Source organism: Erythrolamprus reginae, chromosome 7, assembly GCF_031021105.1.
Source record: "Erythrolamprus reginae isolate rEryReg1 chromosome 7, rEryReg1.hap1, whole genome shotgun sequence".
In the NCBI taxonomy this organism is placed as follows: Eukaryota; Metazoa; Chordata; class Lepidosauria; order Squamata; family Dipsadidae; genus Erythrolamprus; species Erythrolamprus reginae.
Window position 1 is genome coordinate 73,827,637 of NC_091956.1, and position 14,504 is coordinate 73,842,140.

General features: G+C 43.2%; 1 protein-coding gene across 2 annotated transcripts in view; it reads right to left on the reverse strand.

Annotated features, from left to right (window-relative positions):
* The window catches only part of UGT8 (UDP glycosyltransferase 8), a 66,569-nt gene extending 55,477 nt beyond the window's left edge, over window positions 1–11,092 (reverse strand). The window contains exon 1 of one of the 2 annotated variants that reach the window (XM_070757847.1): window positions 10,463–11,092. The gene's annotated coding sequence lies outside the window, so the exon portion shown is untranslated. Of the gene's footprint in view, window positions 1–10,422 lie in introns of both variants that reach the window. The other variant, XM_070757849.1, reaches the window with a different exon arrangement.
* Window positions 11,093–14,504: the final 3,412 nt, after the last annotated feature.

Genomic DNA, 14,504 nt, shown 5'->3' on the forward strand with positions numbered 1-14,504 from the left:
GAGAAGTTTATGATGTTGGAACAGGTAAAAAGAAAGGGAAGAGAATGATCAGCCACAAAATAAATTGGTCAGTGAAAACAGTGATGAGTTCATTGTTGGAAAATTGAAGGACCAGATTATGGAGACAAGCAATCTTGGAGAAAATCTGTGTAGTTGCTAAGAATCAATTTTGATAGTCCAGACAATCAATCAATGTAGTCAATCAGCTTAATCTTTATTTTCATGTAATCTTTATTTTATATCTCCTATTTCCTTTGCAGCTTCAGAGGGCATGCAATCATTTTATCTCAATTTTTTCCCAGCAACAATCCTGGCAGATAGCAATTGACATGAATCACAGGACAAAAAAATAACCAATGAGCTTCTATGCCTGAGGTGGACATGAATTTGAATTTCCCTAGTGCTGTATATTCTGACACCAACTTTGCATAAACATATACTTCTGCCAAAGTGCCATAGAATTAAAAATATAATCTCACATGGAGAATTATTATCAATTTTAAAAACGCTACATAGTTAATAACACACTGAATAAGACTAACAATCCTGGGCCTAGAAAGCCTAGAACTACGGCGCCTAAAACACGATTTGAGTATTGCCCACAAGATCATATGCTGCAACGTCCTACCGGTCAATGACTACTTCAGCTTCAACCGCAACAACACAAGAGCACGCAACAGATTCAAACTTAATTGAACCGCTCCAAACTTGACTGTAAAAAATATGATTTCAACAATTGAGTTATCGAAGCGTGGAATTCATTACCGGACTCAATTGTGTCAACCCCTAACCCCCAACACTTCTCCCTTAGACTCTCCACCAGTGTTCCCTCTAATTTTTTGGGTGGGTGGGTGGAAAAGTATAGTGTCTGAGCGGCAGTCCCTTCAGGACTGGGCGGCACAGAAATAATAAACAAACAAACAAACAAACAAGAAACCCACCCTGTTTTGCCTCAGAGAATTTCAAAATAAAATACTGTACTGTGTGTCTATAACAGTGAGCTCATAATAGGGCAACTCTATCAATATCAAAATGCCACTTAAATAGTTGAGCTAGTTTCAAACTAGATTTTGATTTTCTTTCTTCCTTACTCCCATTCTTTTTCTTTCTCTTTTCCTTCCTCTCTTTTTTCTATCTGTTTCTCTCTCTTCCTCCCTTCCTCTCTCTCTCCTTCCCTCTCACTCTTTCCCTCTCGGCTTCTGGGCAGGTTTGGAAAACTCTGAGTTGATGATGATTTTTAAGTGAGTGATTGCTCACTGCTCAGCTTAGAGGGAACTATGCTCTCCACGATTGACCTCTCCAGGTTCCTAAGAGGCCAGTAAGGGGCGTACATAAGTGCACTGGTGGGCCCTTCGTCCCCTGTCCAATTGTCTTTCCTTTCTTTCACCTATCTTATATATTCTCTGCCTTTCATATATTCTCCCCTCTAAGTTCACTTTCACCCTCATTTATATTATCACATGTCTATTTTTCTTCCTATGTATTTGTGTATTGGACAAATGAATAAAATAAATAAATAAAAAATAAAAAATAAGAAGCATCTGCTAGAATTTATTGGTTAAATACCTTGGCTAAATACCCCTTTAGAGGAATTCAGCATAGCGTATCATATGTATTGAATTGGTGGTTATATATTATCCAAGGACTCCAGCAGAGGTCTTTCTAGTCCTGATACAAGAGATTATTTCAATTGAAGACGCCAAAGACTAAAACTGTGACCTTGTTCAAAATCAGTCCTTCTCTGTCCTAATCAGCAACCTATGTCTCATTAATGCAGAAACAAGCACTTATTTGCCCTACTCTTTGTCTCTGGGACAAAGAGATTTTGCAATTTTTAAAACCACTGCATTAGCATGTAAGGGCAGAGACAAAAACAGGGTGTCAGGGTGATCATAAACAATATAAGCAATTATATTTCCAAACCAAATGCTGATAAGGAAACATTTGCTTCTTAGACAAAGTAGGGGGACAGCTATGTTAGTCTATGATGGCTAAAGAATTTTTAAAAAGTTTGGCAGCTTTTCCAACTACCATATTTTTTGGAAAATAAGACGTACCCACCCTCCAAAAAGAAGGTGGAAATGTTGGTGCATCTTATACAACGAATACAGCCATTTTTGCTGTCCCGAAGCCCGACACTAGTCTTAAAGCTGCATCCCATTTTTGGATGGAGGGTCTGGGAAACCTGCAGGAAGCTCCTGGGTCCTGGCAAAATCTTCGCCCATTTTTTCACAGAAATTGAGACATTTTTGCTATCCCCCAGCACCCAGGAGCTCCCTGCAGGCTTCCCAGACTCTTTGCCCATCCAATTGTTGCGAAAAAATTGGCAATAAAATGGCCCTTTTTTTGCAAAAAAAAACCCTGGTCTGTTTTTGCCTTCTAATTACCTCATCTAGCATGATTGGAGGAGAAATTCTGGCAATTGAAGTCCACTAGTCTTAAAGCTGTCAAGATCCCTGAATTAGGGGTGCAAGGGTATTCAAACCTGGCAAGTTTAAGACTTGTGGACTTCAACTCCCATTCCTGAGCTAGCATGACTGAAGGAGGAATTCTGGGAATAGAAGAAGTCCACAAGTCTTAAAAGGGACAAGTTTGAAGTTTGTAAAAAGTGCAAATGGTTGTAAAAATTTAGTGTAGTGGGTAAAGCACTAAGATATAAACAAGGAGATTTGAGATGTAATCCTGTTTGGGGCACTCATTTTCAGCCCAACTCACCTCACAGGCTTGTTGTTATGGAGAAAATAGGAGGAGGAAGGAGTATTAGGTATTATTGTCACCTTAAGTTATTTATAAGTGTTGTAAAATAATAAAAAAAAAATGGGATTAAAAAATCTAAAAAGAAAAAAAGAAAACCTGGGCTTTATCCTAATCTCCCCAAAATAAAAAGTTAACTAACTGTTTTTCTTGGCATGATTAAAGTGGTAAGACAATTCTTTTGGGAAAATGTGGTTGTGCAGAAAACCCAGCACATAGCCATCAAAGGCTTTATAGGTTAAAACTAGCACTTTAAATTGCACCTGGATGCTGATAGAAAGTCAGTACAAAGGCCACAAGGCAGACATAATATGTGCCCAGAGTAAATATTTCTTTACCAATTAAAATTCCCAGGCAGGTATAGTATGATCCAGAACTCCAATTAGATAGACAAGACGTAAATAGTCAGATCCTACTATACCAACCAAAACTGGGCAAAGCCCTCACCCTGGAGTCCAAGACAATCCCTACATCAGAGATATGCTTTTGTGTACAATCCCATCTAAGACAAAACAGGGAACATAAAGGAATTCACGTACAAAAAAATAGCTCCGCTTTGCTAGGATACAATTTACCCTGTTCTCTCCCATCCAGATCTTCTTAATCTCCAGACATTGGAAAAAAGACTTTTAATAACATTTCCAATGTACAACCGGTCACAATTCTGCTGCACGAATCCCAGCGACCAGTTAGGTCCCACAGAGTGGGTCTTCTCCAGGTCCCTTCAACCAAACAATGTCGCTTGGCGGGACCCAGAGGAAGAGTCTGCTCTGTGGCGGCCCCGGCCCTCTGGAATCAGCTCCCTCCAGAGATTAGAATTGCCCCCACCCTCCTTGCCTTTCGAAAGCTGCTTAAAACCCACCTCTGCCGCCAGGCATGGGGGAACTGAGATACACTTCCCCCTAGGCCTTTACAATTTTATGCATGGTATGTCTGTATGTATGATTGGTTTTTATATAATGGGTTTTTAACTGTTTTTAGTATTGGATTTTGTTATTTAATGTTTTATTGCTGTTGTTAGCCACCCCAAGTCTGCGGAGAGGGGCGGCATTCCCAATCAAATCAAATCAAATCAAATCAAATCAAATCGAATGAATCAATGAATAAATAAATAACTAGATAGATAGATAGATAGATAGATAAACAAACAAACAAACAAATAAATAATATGATACCAATCTCCGAATCTTCAGAGAGGGGCGGCATACAAATTTAATAATAAATAAATAAATAATAATAATAATAATAATCTCATATTGAAAGATGAGCTCCCATAGTGGTGGCTTCATGTGAATGTTCAATAACTGGGCAGAATGTGGGACAGATCCTGCTGGCATCCAACAATTAGAGCAACCGCTGGACCAAACCCTACACCAAATCACCACTGACTTGAACCAGCCTGTGAGGAAGGACTACTATAAAACAATCTTTCAATCCTGGGCCTAGAAAGTTTAGAACTAAGACGCCTTAAACAAGATCTAAGTATTGCCCACAAGATCATATCCTGCAACGTCCTGCCTGCCGGCGAATACTTCAGCTTCAACCACAACAACACAAGAGCACACCACAGATTTAAACTTAATATTAACCGCTCCAAACTTGACTGTAAAAAAATATGACTTCAGTAACCGAGTTGTCGAAGCGTGGAACTCATTACCGGACTCCATAGTGTCATCCCCAAACCCCCAACACTTTACCCTTAGATTATCTATGGTTGACCTATCCAGATTCCTAAGAGGTCAGTAAGGGGCGAGTACAAGTGCACTAGAGTGCCTTCCATCCCCTGTCCTATTGCCCTCCTAAATCTCCTATACCTTTCTTCCATTGCTATATCTCTTCTTCTATTCTTTCATTGATATGTTCTATTACTATACCTTCTTTTCTATTCTTTCTTAGATATATTTTACTATGAGTATCTCCTCTATAACCTTCATCATGTATTTTACTATGTGTTTATAGATATATACCACTAAAACCCTCAATAAATAAATAAATAAATAAAGTAAGTTCCAAAATCATCAGTCAATGCAGAAAAATTCCATGTTTGGTGTAGTGAAGACTGCTGATAGATCCAAAGAGATCAAGACAGGCACCCTAGCTCTGCAATGGTCTTGATTTACATCATCAATCAACTGACACCATCTTTGTCTCATACCCAGTTCTGAGGGTTGAGATAATAGTAAACCACTATTCCAATAATCTTTGCTAAGAAGAGAAAGGTAGGTATTAGACACTTATTTAAGATATCCAAGTCTACACAGGACTCCTTAAAGAGGATACGATCCAACACCTCTTTAAGGAATGTGTTGTGGTTAGCTCTGGCCCAGCTCCTGCCCCAAGGACTGTGGATGTGGGGGAGGCATCCACATGCTGCAGGCCTGTTTTGCCCCCGGTGGAATCTGCTGATGAAGGCTCCTCTGACCAAGAAGACACGAGTGACAGGGAGGAGGAGAGTGTGGCAGACAACTCAGAAGGAGATCAATTATCTAGCTCCTCCTTGGATTCAGAACAAGAGTTAATGATACAGCCATGCATGCGGAGAGCGATGCATAGGCAACAACAACTGAGAGATTATTATCAAAGAAAATGAGGCCACCTGTGGTTGGGTGGGACTGTGGTAATTAGTGAGGCTGCTATAAATAGCAGCCTGTGGGTTTGGCCATTGTGGAGGATTATCTGATCGTTTGTTGTGTTTCGTGACTGCTTTACTGACTTTGACTTTTTGTGTGCTGATTTTTCCCTGCTTTGAAACTAAACCAGAGCAAAGTGTGTTTCACTTTGTGGAAGAAGGACTGTGAATTACCTCACAGCTGCAAGCTAAGTATCACAGAACTGATAAGGGACTTGTATAAATTACCAGTTTGTTTGGAGACGAGTGCTCTTTGCTATACCAAAAGAGGGCTTAGTTTAAGGGAATTTTCATTATAAAGAACATTGTTTTGAATTTTCAAACGTGTGTGTGTGTCTGAAATTTGTCCCTGTGAATTTTTGGGAGGATTCTACCAAAGAACCCGACAGAACAGGTACGGGCAACTATTTCCCCCCTACTAAGGGACATTTTTCTTAACCCAACAAGACCACGAATCCCAGCGACCAGTTAGGTCCCACAGAGTGGGTCTTCTCCGGGTCCCGTCAACTAAACAATGCCGCTTAGTGGGACCCAGGGGAAGGGCCTTCTCTGTGGCGGCCCCAGCCCTCTGGAACCAACTCCCCCCAGAGATTACAGTACAATTGCCCCCACCCTCCTTGCCTTTCGTAAGCTACTTAAAACCCACCTCTGCCGCCAGGCATGGGGGAATTGAGATGCTCTTTCCCCCTAGGCCTTTACTATTTTATGCATGGTATGTATGTATGTATGTTTGGTTTTTTATATTAATGGGTTTTTAATCATTTTTAGTATTGGATTATTACTGTACACTGTCTTATTATCGCTGTTAGCCGCCCTGAGTCTCCGGAGAGGGGCGGCATACAAATCCAATAAATAAATAAATGACAGTACTGTACACCATGTTGCTCCTCCACTGCACAGCTAGCTTTAATCCTATTTGTTATGCTTCCTATTTGTTATTTAAACCAAATTCCTCTCTTTCACCAGACTTCCTTGCTTTGGTCAACCAAACTCTATAATATTTTAGTACAGTATTTCAGAATTAGGAGCAGAGATTGTATCTGCTAAGCATGTATTAAGTACAGATTGCAGGTTTTTTCTCAGCTAAATCATTTATGAAAATGGAAAGTGAAGAAAACTTGGAAATAAACATAATTCACATACAAAACAATTGCAACATTGTGACTATTGCCAATTGAATATTAGCCTGAATGTATATAGGCTAATGTTCAATTGGCAATACTGGCCATAGCGAGGATTCATTTATTTCTAGGGACTGTTTGATGCACATATTTCAAAGCAAAGTGAATAATATGATGACATAAGGCAAATATTGTGTTATTTCTGGTAAACTATTTTGTGAATTGGTAACATTTTCCATGGCTGCCTTTTATGAACATTTTGATACCATGTTCTCAATATTTCATGTGTGCTCATGAATCATTTCAGCCTCTTTAAACTAAATTTGAAATGACAACTTTGTTACAGGAAAATGTTTTAACACGCCCAAATGTTTGCCTAAGCAGACTATGTACATACAATTCACTTATGTTTGTTTTGTTATCTGATGTATTGTATATGAAGCACTACTTAGCAATTAGCACGTACTAGATATTCGCACTTCACTTTTAATGTTAGTAATTGTCGCTAATCTCTCTCCATACAACTTGTTTAAAACTGTGATTAAAAAGGCAAGGCAGAGTTACCATTGGTTATCTTAGCCTGAAAATCTATTAGGAAATAATAAATACCTTACATCAGTGCTGTTCAACCAGTGTGCTGCGAGACATGGTCAGGTGTGCCGCGAAGCTCAGAGAAAGAAAACAAGAGAGAGAGAAAGAAAGAAAGAGAGAGAAAGAGAAAGCAAGCAAGAGAGAAAGAAAGAAAGAGAGAGAGAAAGAAAGAAAGAGAGAGAGAGAGCAAGAGAACAAGAGAGGAAGAAAGCAAGAGAGAGAGAGAAAGAGAGGGAGCGAATGTGGGAGAGAGAAAGACATAGAGGGAGGTAGGGAGGGAGAGAGAAAGAGAGCAAAAAAGAGGAAAGAAGGAAGAGAGAAAGAAAGAGGGATGGAGAGAGAGAAAAAAAGGAAGGGAGAGAAAGAGGGAGAGAGAAATAGAGCGAAAGGGAGGAAGAGAGAGAATTTTTTTGTCCAATATTTTTTTAGCCAACCCCCCCCCCATGTGCCCCATGGTTTTGTAAATGTAAAAAATGTGCCGCGGCTCAAAAAAGGTTGAAAATCACTGCCTTACATGACAAGTATTCTGAGAAGCACAAATGATGGTAAGACTCAAAAGCAATAAGAGGAAACAGATAGCAAGGAGGTGATTACTGCAGTTGAAGAATGTCAGCAAAATCAAATTGCACATGACATTTCATCTTCCTAAAATCACCAGGCCTTGGTTATAGTGCCTGATCCATTTCAGTACGTACACAAATATATGCCCTTCCATTATCATTTTGTCCAAGGACCAGAACCAAATCCTGCATTAACAAGCACCAAAGACAGCCCCTATTTTTCACTTATGTTTAGCCTTCTGGCCATAATACCTTTCATATTCCGTTGCCTTTTCTGCTGCTTCAGAGGGAAAAACCAATACCTCTCAATATGAGGGGACACAATCTGAAGTTAGTTGGGGGAAAGATCAAAAGCAACATGAGAAAATATTATTTTACTGAAAGAGTAGTAGATCCTTGGAACAAACTTCCAGCAGACGTGGTTGGTAAATCCACAGTAACTGAATTTAAACATGCCTGGGATAAACATATATCCATCCTAAGATAAAATACAGAAAATAGTATAAGGGCAGACTAGATGGACCATGAGGTCTTTTTCTGCCGTCAGACTTCTATGTTTCTAATGATCTTTCAAGCCCTTGTAAATTTCACACAAGATTTTCAGATTTTTACCTGGCTTTTAAAAAACCAAAACTTTGGGTGCTCCCTGCCTAAAACTATTTTTCTTTCAGCTCCCCATCTGATCCACTGTTACACAGCTGGGCACCTCTTCTCATTTTTCCTTTAGCGACCTTGGTTTACTTTAGACTTTTGAAGAATCGCCAATTTTCCGGTCCTTACTTCCCTGAAGTTCAAAGATGGGGTTTCATTTCTTGCTGAAATAACCTCCAACCTGCGCTTGAAACGCCAAAGCACAATACTGTACCCTCTTTCTGAAGCCACCCCCCACTTTCAAACAGGCCGGTGTGTTATTATACTATTTACTGCAGAACTGCAGAAAAAACAATTGCTGCCAACTTAGCCTTCCATTGAGGACCTGTATACTGCAGGAGTCAAAAAGAGGGCAGTGAAAATATTTACTGACCTCTCGCATCCTGTTTCAACTCCTACCTTCAAAGCATTGCACACCAAGACAACTAGACACAAGAACAGGTTTCTACTAAACAAATAATTCCCTCAACACTGTCAAACTACCCTGTTTCCCCGATAGTAAGACACCCCCGATTGTAAGACGTATTGGGGGTTTCAGGGGGGTCGGCTAATATAAGCCGTACCCCGAAAGTAAGACATATGTCTTACTTTCGGGGAAACACGGGGGGGTATTGCCGCCTCCCTCTCATCTAGCTGCGCGCCGCCTCCTACCCACGTCCGCACCGTCCCCCTCTCCATACGTCGCCGAGCCTTCCCCTGCACTTGTCACTGCCGCCTCTGCAAATTTACTCAGGCACGTCCCTACTCCAAAGAAACCTCCCACCCCCGCCCATCACAGAAGGTAAAATGCATATACACTAAAAAAAACACATTTTACACAGTTTTTTTAGCTGTCAGTGCCTCTTTAACAATATAAGACATACCCCGAAAGTAAGACATAGTGGGGCTTTTGGGGATAAAAAGAAAGTAAGACACTGTCTTACTTTCGGGGAAACACGGTATTTACTAAGTCTGCACTACTATCACTACTATTTTTTTCTCATCGTTCCTATCACCCATTTCCTCCCACTTATGACGGTACCTTGTTGCTTGTATCCTAAGATTTTTATTAATACTGATTGTTCCTTCATTGATTATTTGACCCCCATGGCAATCATTAAATGTTGTCCCTCATGATTCTTGACAAATGTATATTTTCTTTTATGTACGCTGAGAGCATCTGCACCAAGACAAATCCCTCGTGAGTCCAATCACGCTTGGCCAATAAAATAATTCTATTCTATTACCCTGAATAACCTTGTCCTCCAGCATCCCCATCCATTTTTTCCTGCCCACCCCCCGAAGAAGCTAAGTTTCGCCTCAGTACTCAACCCCAGAACAGGATTTTCTCCACTCCCCGCCCGTTTTTCCTGACCAGAAGCCCCTCACCCGCCCCTCAGGTTGTCAGCCCTCAGTCCCCTCAGCGCTCGGCTGCAGCCTTCCTCACCCCTCGAAGGAAACGATGCTGCCCCCTACAGGCAGCAAAAGGCCGCGAAAAGGACCGGGCGCTCGGGACTCGGCGAAGGCAGGTAAATTGGGGACGCAGCTCCGGGAGGAAGGTTGTGAGGGAGAAAGAGGCCGCGCCCCGAGGCTCAATTCAGAGCACTTCTGGCTCCAGCGGCGGAGGCCGAGCCGCAGCGACGGGCCAGGTCCGTCCGGTCTGCAATTTAAGGAAAGGAGCGAGCAGATGCGCTCGCGCGGACCCGAGCCCCTCCGTAACAACAACTCTCTATCCAACCCTCCCCATTGAGAACCTCCGGCATCCTTCGCACCACACATTCCACCCCCCCTTCTCTCCCATTCGCCACTCCCCGCGCCTATCAAGCCAATTCCCACCTTCGCCCTATAAGGTTGGCGCACCCACAAAGTCAAGTTTCTGCCCAGCCGCCTTTTCTTAATAAATGGACCCTCCTCGCCCCCCCCGGCGCGCGCGTAGCTCCAACCACCTCCCCCCCCCCGTTTTTTTCTTTTCGCACCTCTCGCACAGGCGCGCGCACCCTCTCCCAACTTTCTCGCTCGCCCCACCTCCCCCGCCCATCCTCGCTTTGGGCGCCAACTTCACCTTCAGCGACCCCCACCCCCACTCCTCCTCTCTTTCTCGCGCGCATTCACCTCAGAGCCAAAGGTAGACTACTACTATTGCTCTCCGCTTTCTCTATTGGGCTGCGCTGGCTTACCTAGGGTCCAATTTTGCTTTCCGAGCGTCTGGGTGTGCTTTTCTGCAGCTAGGAGTATTATTATATTATTATTGCTATTATTTTCTTCTGTTCCCGCGGGGATGAGGGGGATTTTTCTCGTCCTTTTTTTTAAAAAAAACGAAGCGGGTGAGCTCGGCGCGCGTTCCCGTTTGTATCTTTCGAGTCCGCTGCGGCGGCGGGAGCTGCGCGTGGAGGGGAGATCTTCTCTTTTAGCCGCTGCACCTGCTATGAGAATTTTTTTCCCCAAGCGCCTTCGAGGTCAAATGAGGGGGTTCTGCAAATAATGAGGGGGGTAGGTGGGTTCTTTCAACTTTTCGGGACTTCTTCTCTCTCTTTTTTCTCCCTGACGCCGTCCGCTTGGCTTCAGAATCGGCTTCTTGGCATATCGGCTCTGCCGCCCGTTGGACCGCTATGACATTGAGAGTTGTGGAGATGTTCGCCTCAGCTCGCGCGCTGCCGCCGCCGCGATAGCAAAAGTCCCCTCAGAGAGAGCGAGAGCTGAGGAGATCAGGCGGCGGAGAAAAACCGTTTTCCTTCCAACCTCCCGGGCCGAAAGCCGTTCCCAGAAGCCCCCCCGGACGCCTTCTGACCGATAGCGCTGGCCGGGCTGCCTAGATCATTCCGTGGGGCGATCCCCATCTCCACCTCCCGGCAGGCGGGACTGAGCCTCCCTCCCTTCAAGCCGTTTGGCCACTTAGAGAGATTCTCTCAGGCGAGGGGGGGGGGGAGGGAGGGGTCATCTGAGAGGCGAGTTGCGACTGTGACACACAAGCGGCCTTCAGGGGGAAGGGAGGAAAAAGAAAACGAAAAAGGTTAACCGAAAACGGCACGTGGCTGCCAATGGGCGGGGGGCGCGCCCTGGATGGCGTCCAGGACTCCCAACACCATGACAACGGAGAGGAGATTTACCAGTATAGTACCTTGAAGAGCAAAAGAAGGGGAAGATGATGGCGGCGGGTTGGCTCTGGTACTTTGTGAAACTGATTGTCGTTTCTATAACATTCCTGAACACCGGCCATCCAAGCAAAAAATTGCTGCCACTTTCCTCTCTAGTGTCCAAAGTCAAGCTCCTGTTCATACAAACTATGTACCACACTAATAGTTCAGTAAAGCCTGAGATATCTGGAAAATCAATTGAACAAATACGTTTGATTGCAAGATTGCTTTCTATCCCGCATCAATAGTTTTCATTCATATAGGCAATTATTCAGTTGGCACTTTTGGTACTTTCTATGAAAATCCCTGATTTTATAAGAAAATGTCTACTTAATGTATCTTGTGTTCAGTTCTGGAGAGCTCACCTACAAAAAGATATTGACAAAATTGAACGGGTCTAAAGACGGGCTACAAGAATGGTGGAAGGTCTTAAGCATAAAACGTATCAGGAAAGACTTAATGAACTCAATCTGTATAGTCTGGAGGACAGAAGGGAAAGAGGGGACATGATCGAAACATTTAAATGTGTTAAAGGGTTAAATAAGGTTCAGGAGTGAAGTGTTTTTAATAGGAAAGTGAACACAAGAACAAGGGAGCACAATCTGAAGTTAGTTGGGGGAAAGATCAAAAGCAATGTGAGAAAATATTATTTTACTGAAAGAGTAGTAGATCCTTGGAACAAACTTCCAGCAGACGTGGTTGGTAAATCCACAGTAACTGAATTTAAACATGCCTGGGATAAACATATCCATTGTAAGATAAAATACAGGAAATAGTATAAGGGCAGACTAGATGGACCATTAGGTCTTTTTCTGCCGTCAGTCTTCTATGTTTCTAATGTCTATGGAGATCCTTGGGACAACCATGACCCAGATGATTGAGAATGCTTTTTCAAGAGGCGACTGAGCAAAGAGCTGTTATCCACTTCCTTATTCAAACCAGTAAGTCCCTTTAGCATTCTCTGGCGGACATCAATGGAGCGAGTTGCCAATTTCAATCCCCGATTTTCTCTGATTATAAGAAGAGCCTACATGAGACTTTTGGCAAACTGTTATCGGTCTGAAAAAGCATGCTAGTTCATACTTTGACCATGTCAAATTTGACTTCATTCTACTGTCAATCAATCAGAATAGAACTGGAAGGAACCCTTGAGGTCTTCTAGTATTACTCAAGCAGGAGACCCTACATGAATGTACATGTCTTATTTCAGGCTTGAGAAGTACATACTGTAGTATATCTCCATATACAGTAGTCCCTCACCTATCGCTGGTGTTACGTTCCAGACCTGGCCGCGATAGGTGAAATCCGCGATGGGGAATTTATCGACTGATAGTACTTATTTAAGTATTTATATTGTAATTGTTTGGTAAGTTTTCATTGTTTTAAGTGTTTATAAACCCTTCCCACACAGTATTTATTTTAGATACAGTATTTAAATACAGTATTTACAATTTTAGATATATTTTTTTTAAAAAAAAAACCTGCCGATCGAGTTCGGCGGGCTGTTTAAATCTGCCCATCGACTTCCTCAGAAACCCACGATGAAGTGAAGCCGCAGTAGGTGAAGCACGGTATAGTGAGGGACTACTGTACTGTAGTGTAGTACAGGGTTCTGCAACCTTGGCAACTTTAAGCCTGGTGGACTTCAACTCCCAGAATTCCCCAGCCAGCAAACCTCTCTAGTCTCATGTTTTCCTAGAAAACTGATGATGGAGGAAGCCATAAAGCCTTCAGCTCTCAAGTCATCTAAATGGCTCTCTCTGTATATCATGGCAGGAATTTGGTAACACCGTAAAATACAATCTATTTTTTTTATCACACCAGTCTAGGATCCATCTTTAGTCCTATTGGATATCCTTTATCAGTACTTCAGCTATTTATTTATCTTATAAGACTGTGAATATTCTAGATCAAATTGAATACATTTTGGAAGATGCCCAGAAATGTACCAAAATATACCTGTCAAAGGAATACTTGGATTTTGGAGATATTTGGGGTTTATATCTACAGTAAGACCTCACCTATCGCGGGTGTTACGTTCCAGACCCGGCCGCGATAGGTGAAATCCGCGATGGGGAATTTATCCTCCTTCCCACCAGCTCCAGATGCCTGGAGGCGAGCAACGGCTAACCTTTCCCCCTCACTACTACTTACTCTCCGCCTGAGGAAAAGAAGGGGAGGGGGGCAAAAGAATCACGGCCCCCGAGTGTTCCCGACCCACTGCTGTTCTTTGCAGCAGTTCGGCCAAACGTTGTCTTTTTTGCCTTGCCCCGGCTGGAAAGTCCCTGGTGAGCTGCCCCGGCTGGTTCTTTTTTTCTCTCTCTCTCTTTTCTTTTTTCCCCCCCCTCCACCCGCCTAGCACTTTCTCTTCCGCCCTCGAGCCCAGTCTGGAAATCCCCACCGCGTCGCGTTCCGTTCTTTGCTTGCGCTCGCTCGTTCGCGCGCTGCCAGGAGCTCTTTCTACAACCCCCAAGCACACCACCACCGCCGCCAACCACTAAGCGCGCCTCCAAAGACTGCCTTCTCGGCACTGGCGAGGCGGGTTGAACGAGGGGACGGGCCTCCGCCGGAGCTCAGTCCCTGCCCCGCTCATCATTCGGGAGTCCCGCTGGAATTATTCTAGTGCTTGTTTGTGTGGTGTAATGATTCAAATGAAGCTTCTCTCTGAGCATGAGCTGAGCGCTTGTCCTGCCCTTCCAAACTTCTAAGCGCCGTATCTGTGCCAACGCTGACTTCAAAACCCGCGATGACGTGAAGCCGCGGTAGGTGAAGCGTGATATAGCGAGGGACTACTGTATTACAAAACAGCATAAAAGACTTTGGATGTGCAATTAAAGATCAAAAGAAGGGAACCCTCCTTGGCAATCATTCTTAATTGCACCCTCTGGGCTGAGTAAGTCTTCTTTGAGCTCATATTATAGACTCTCTCCACATACTGGGAAGCAAAGAATGTTTGCTCACAAAAAGTTTCACTGAAGTTATATGATTTATGTTCTGTATCAAAACAGACCAGACAAAATATAGTGTTATGTTAATAAATGGCTGCTAATTCTGGTTGGGAACAGCATATGCTGAGCAATGCTCA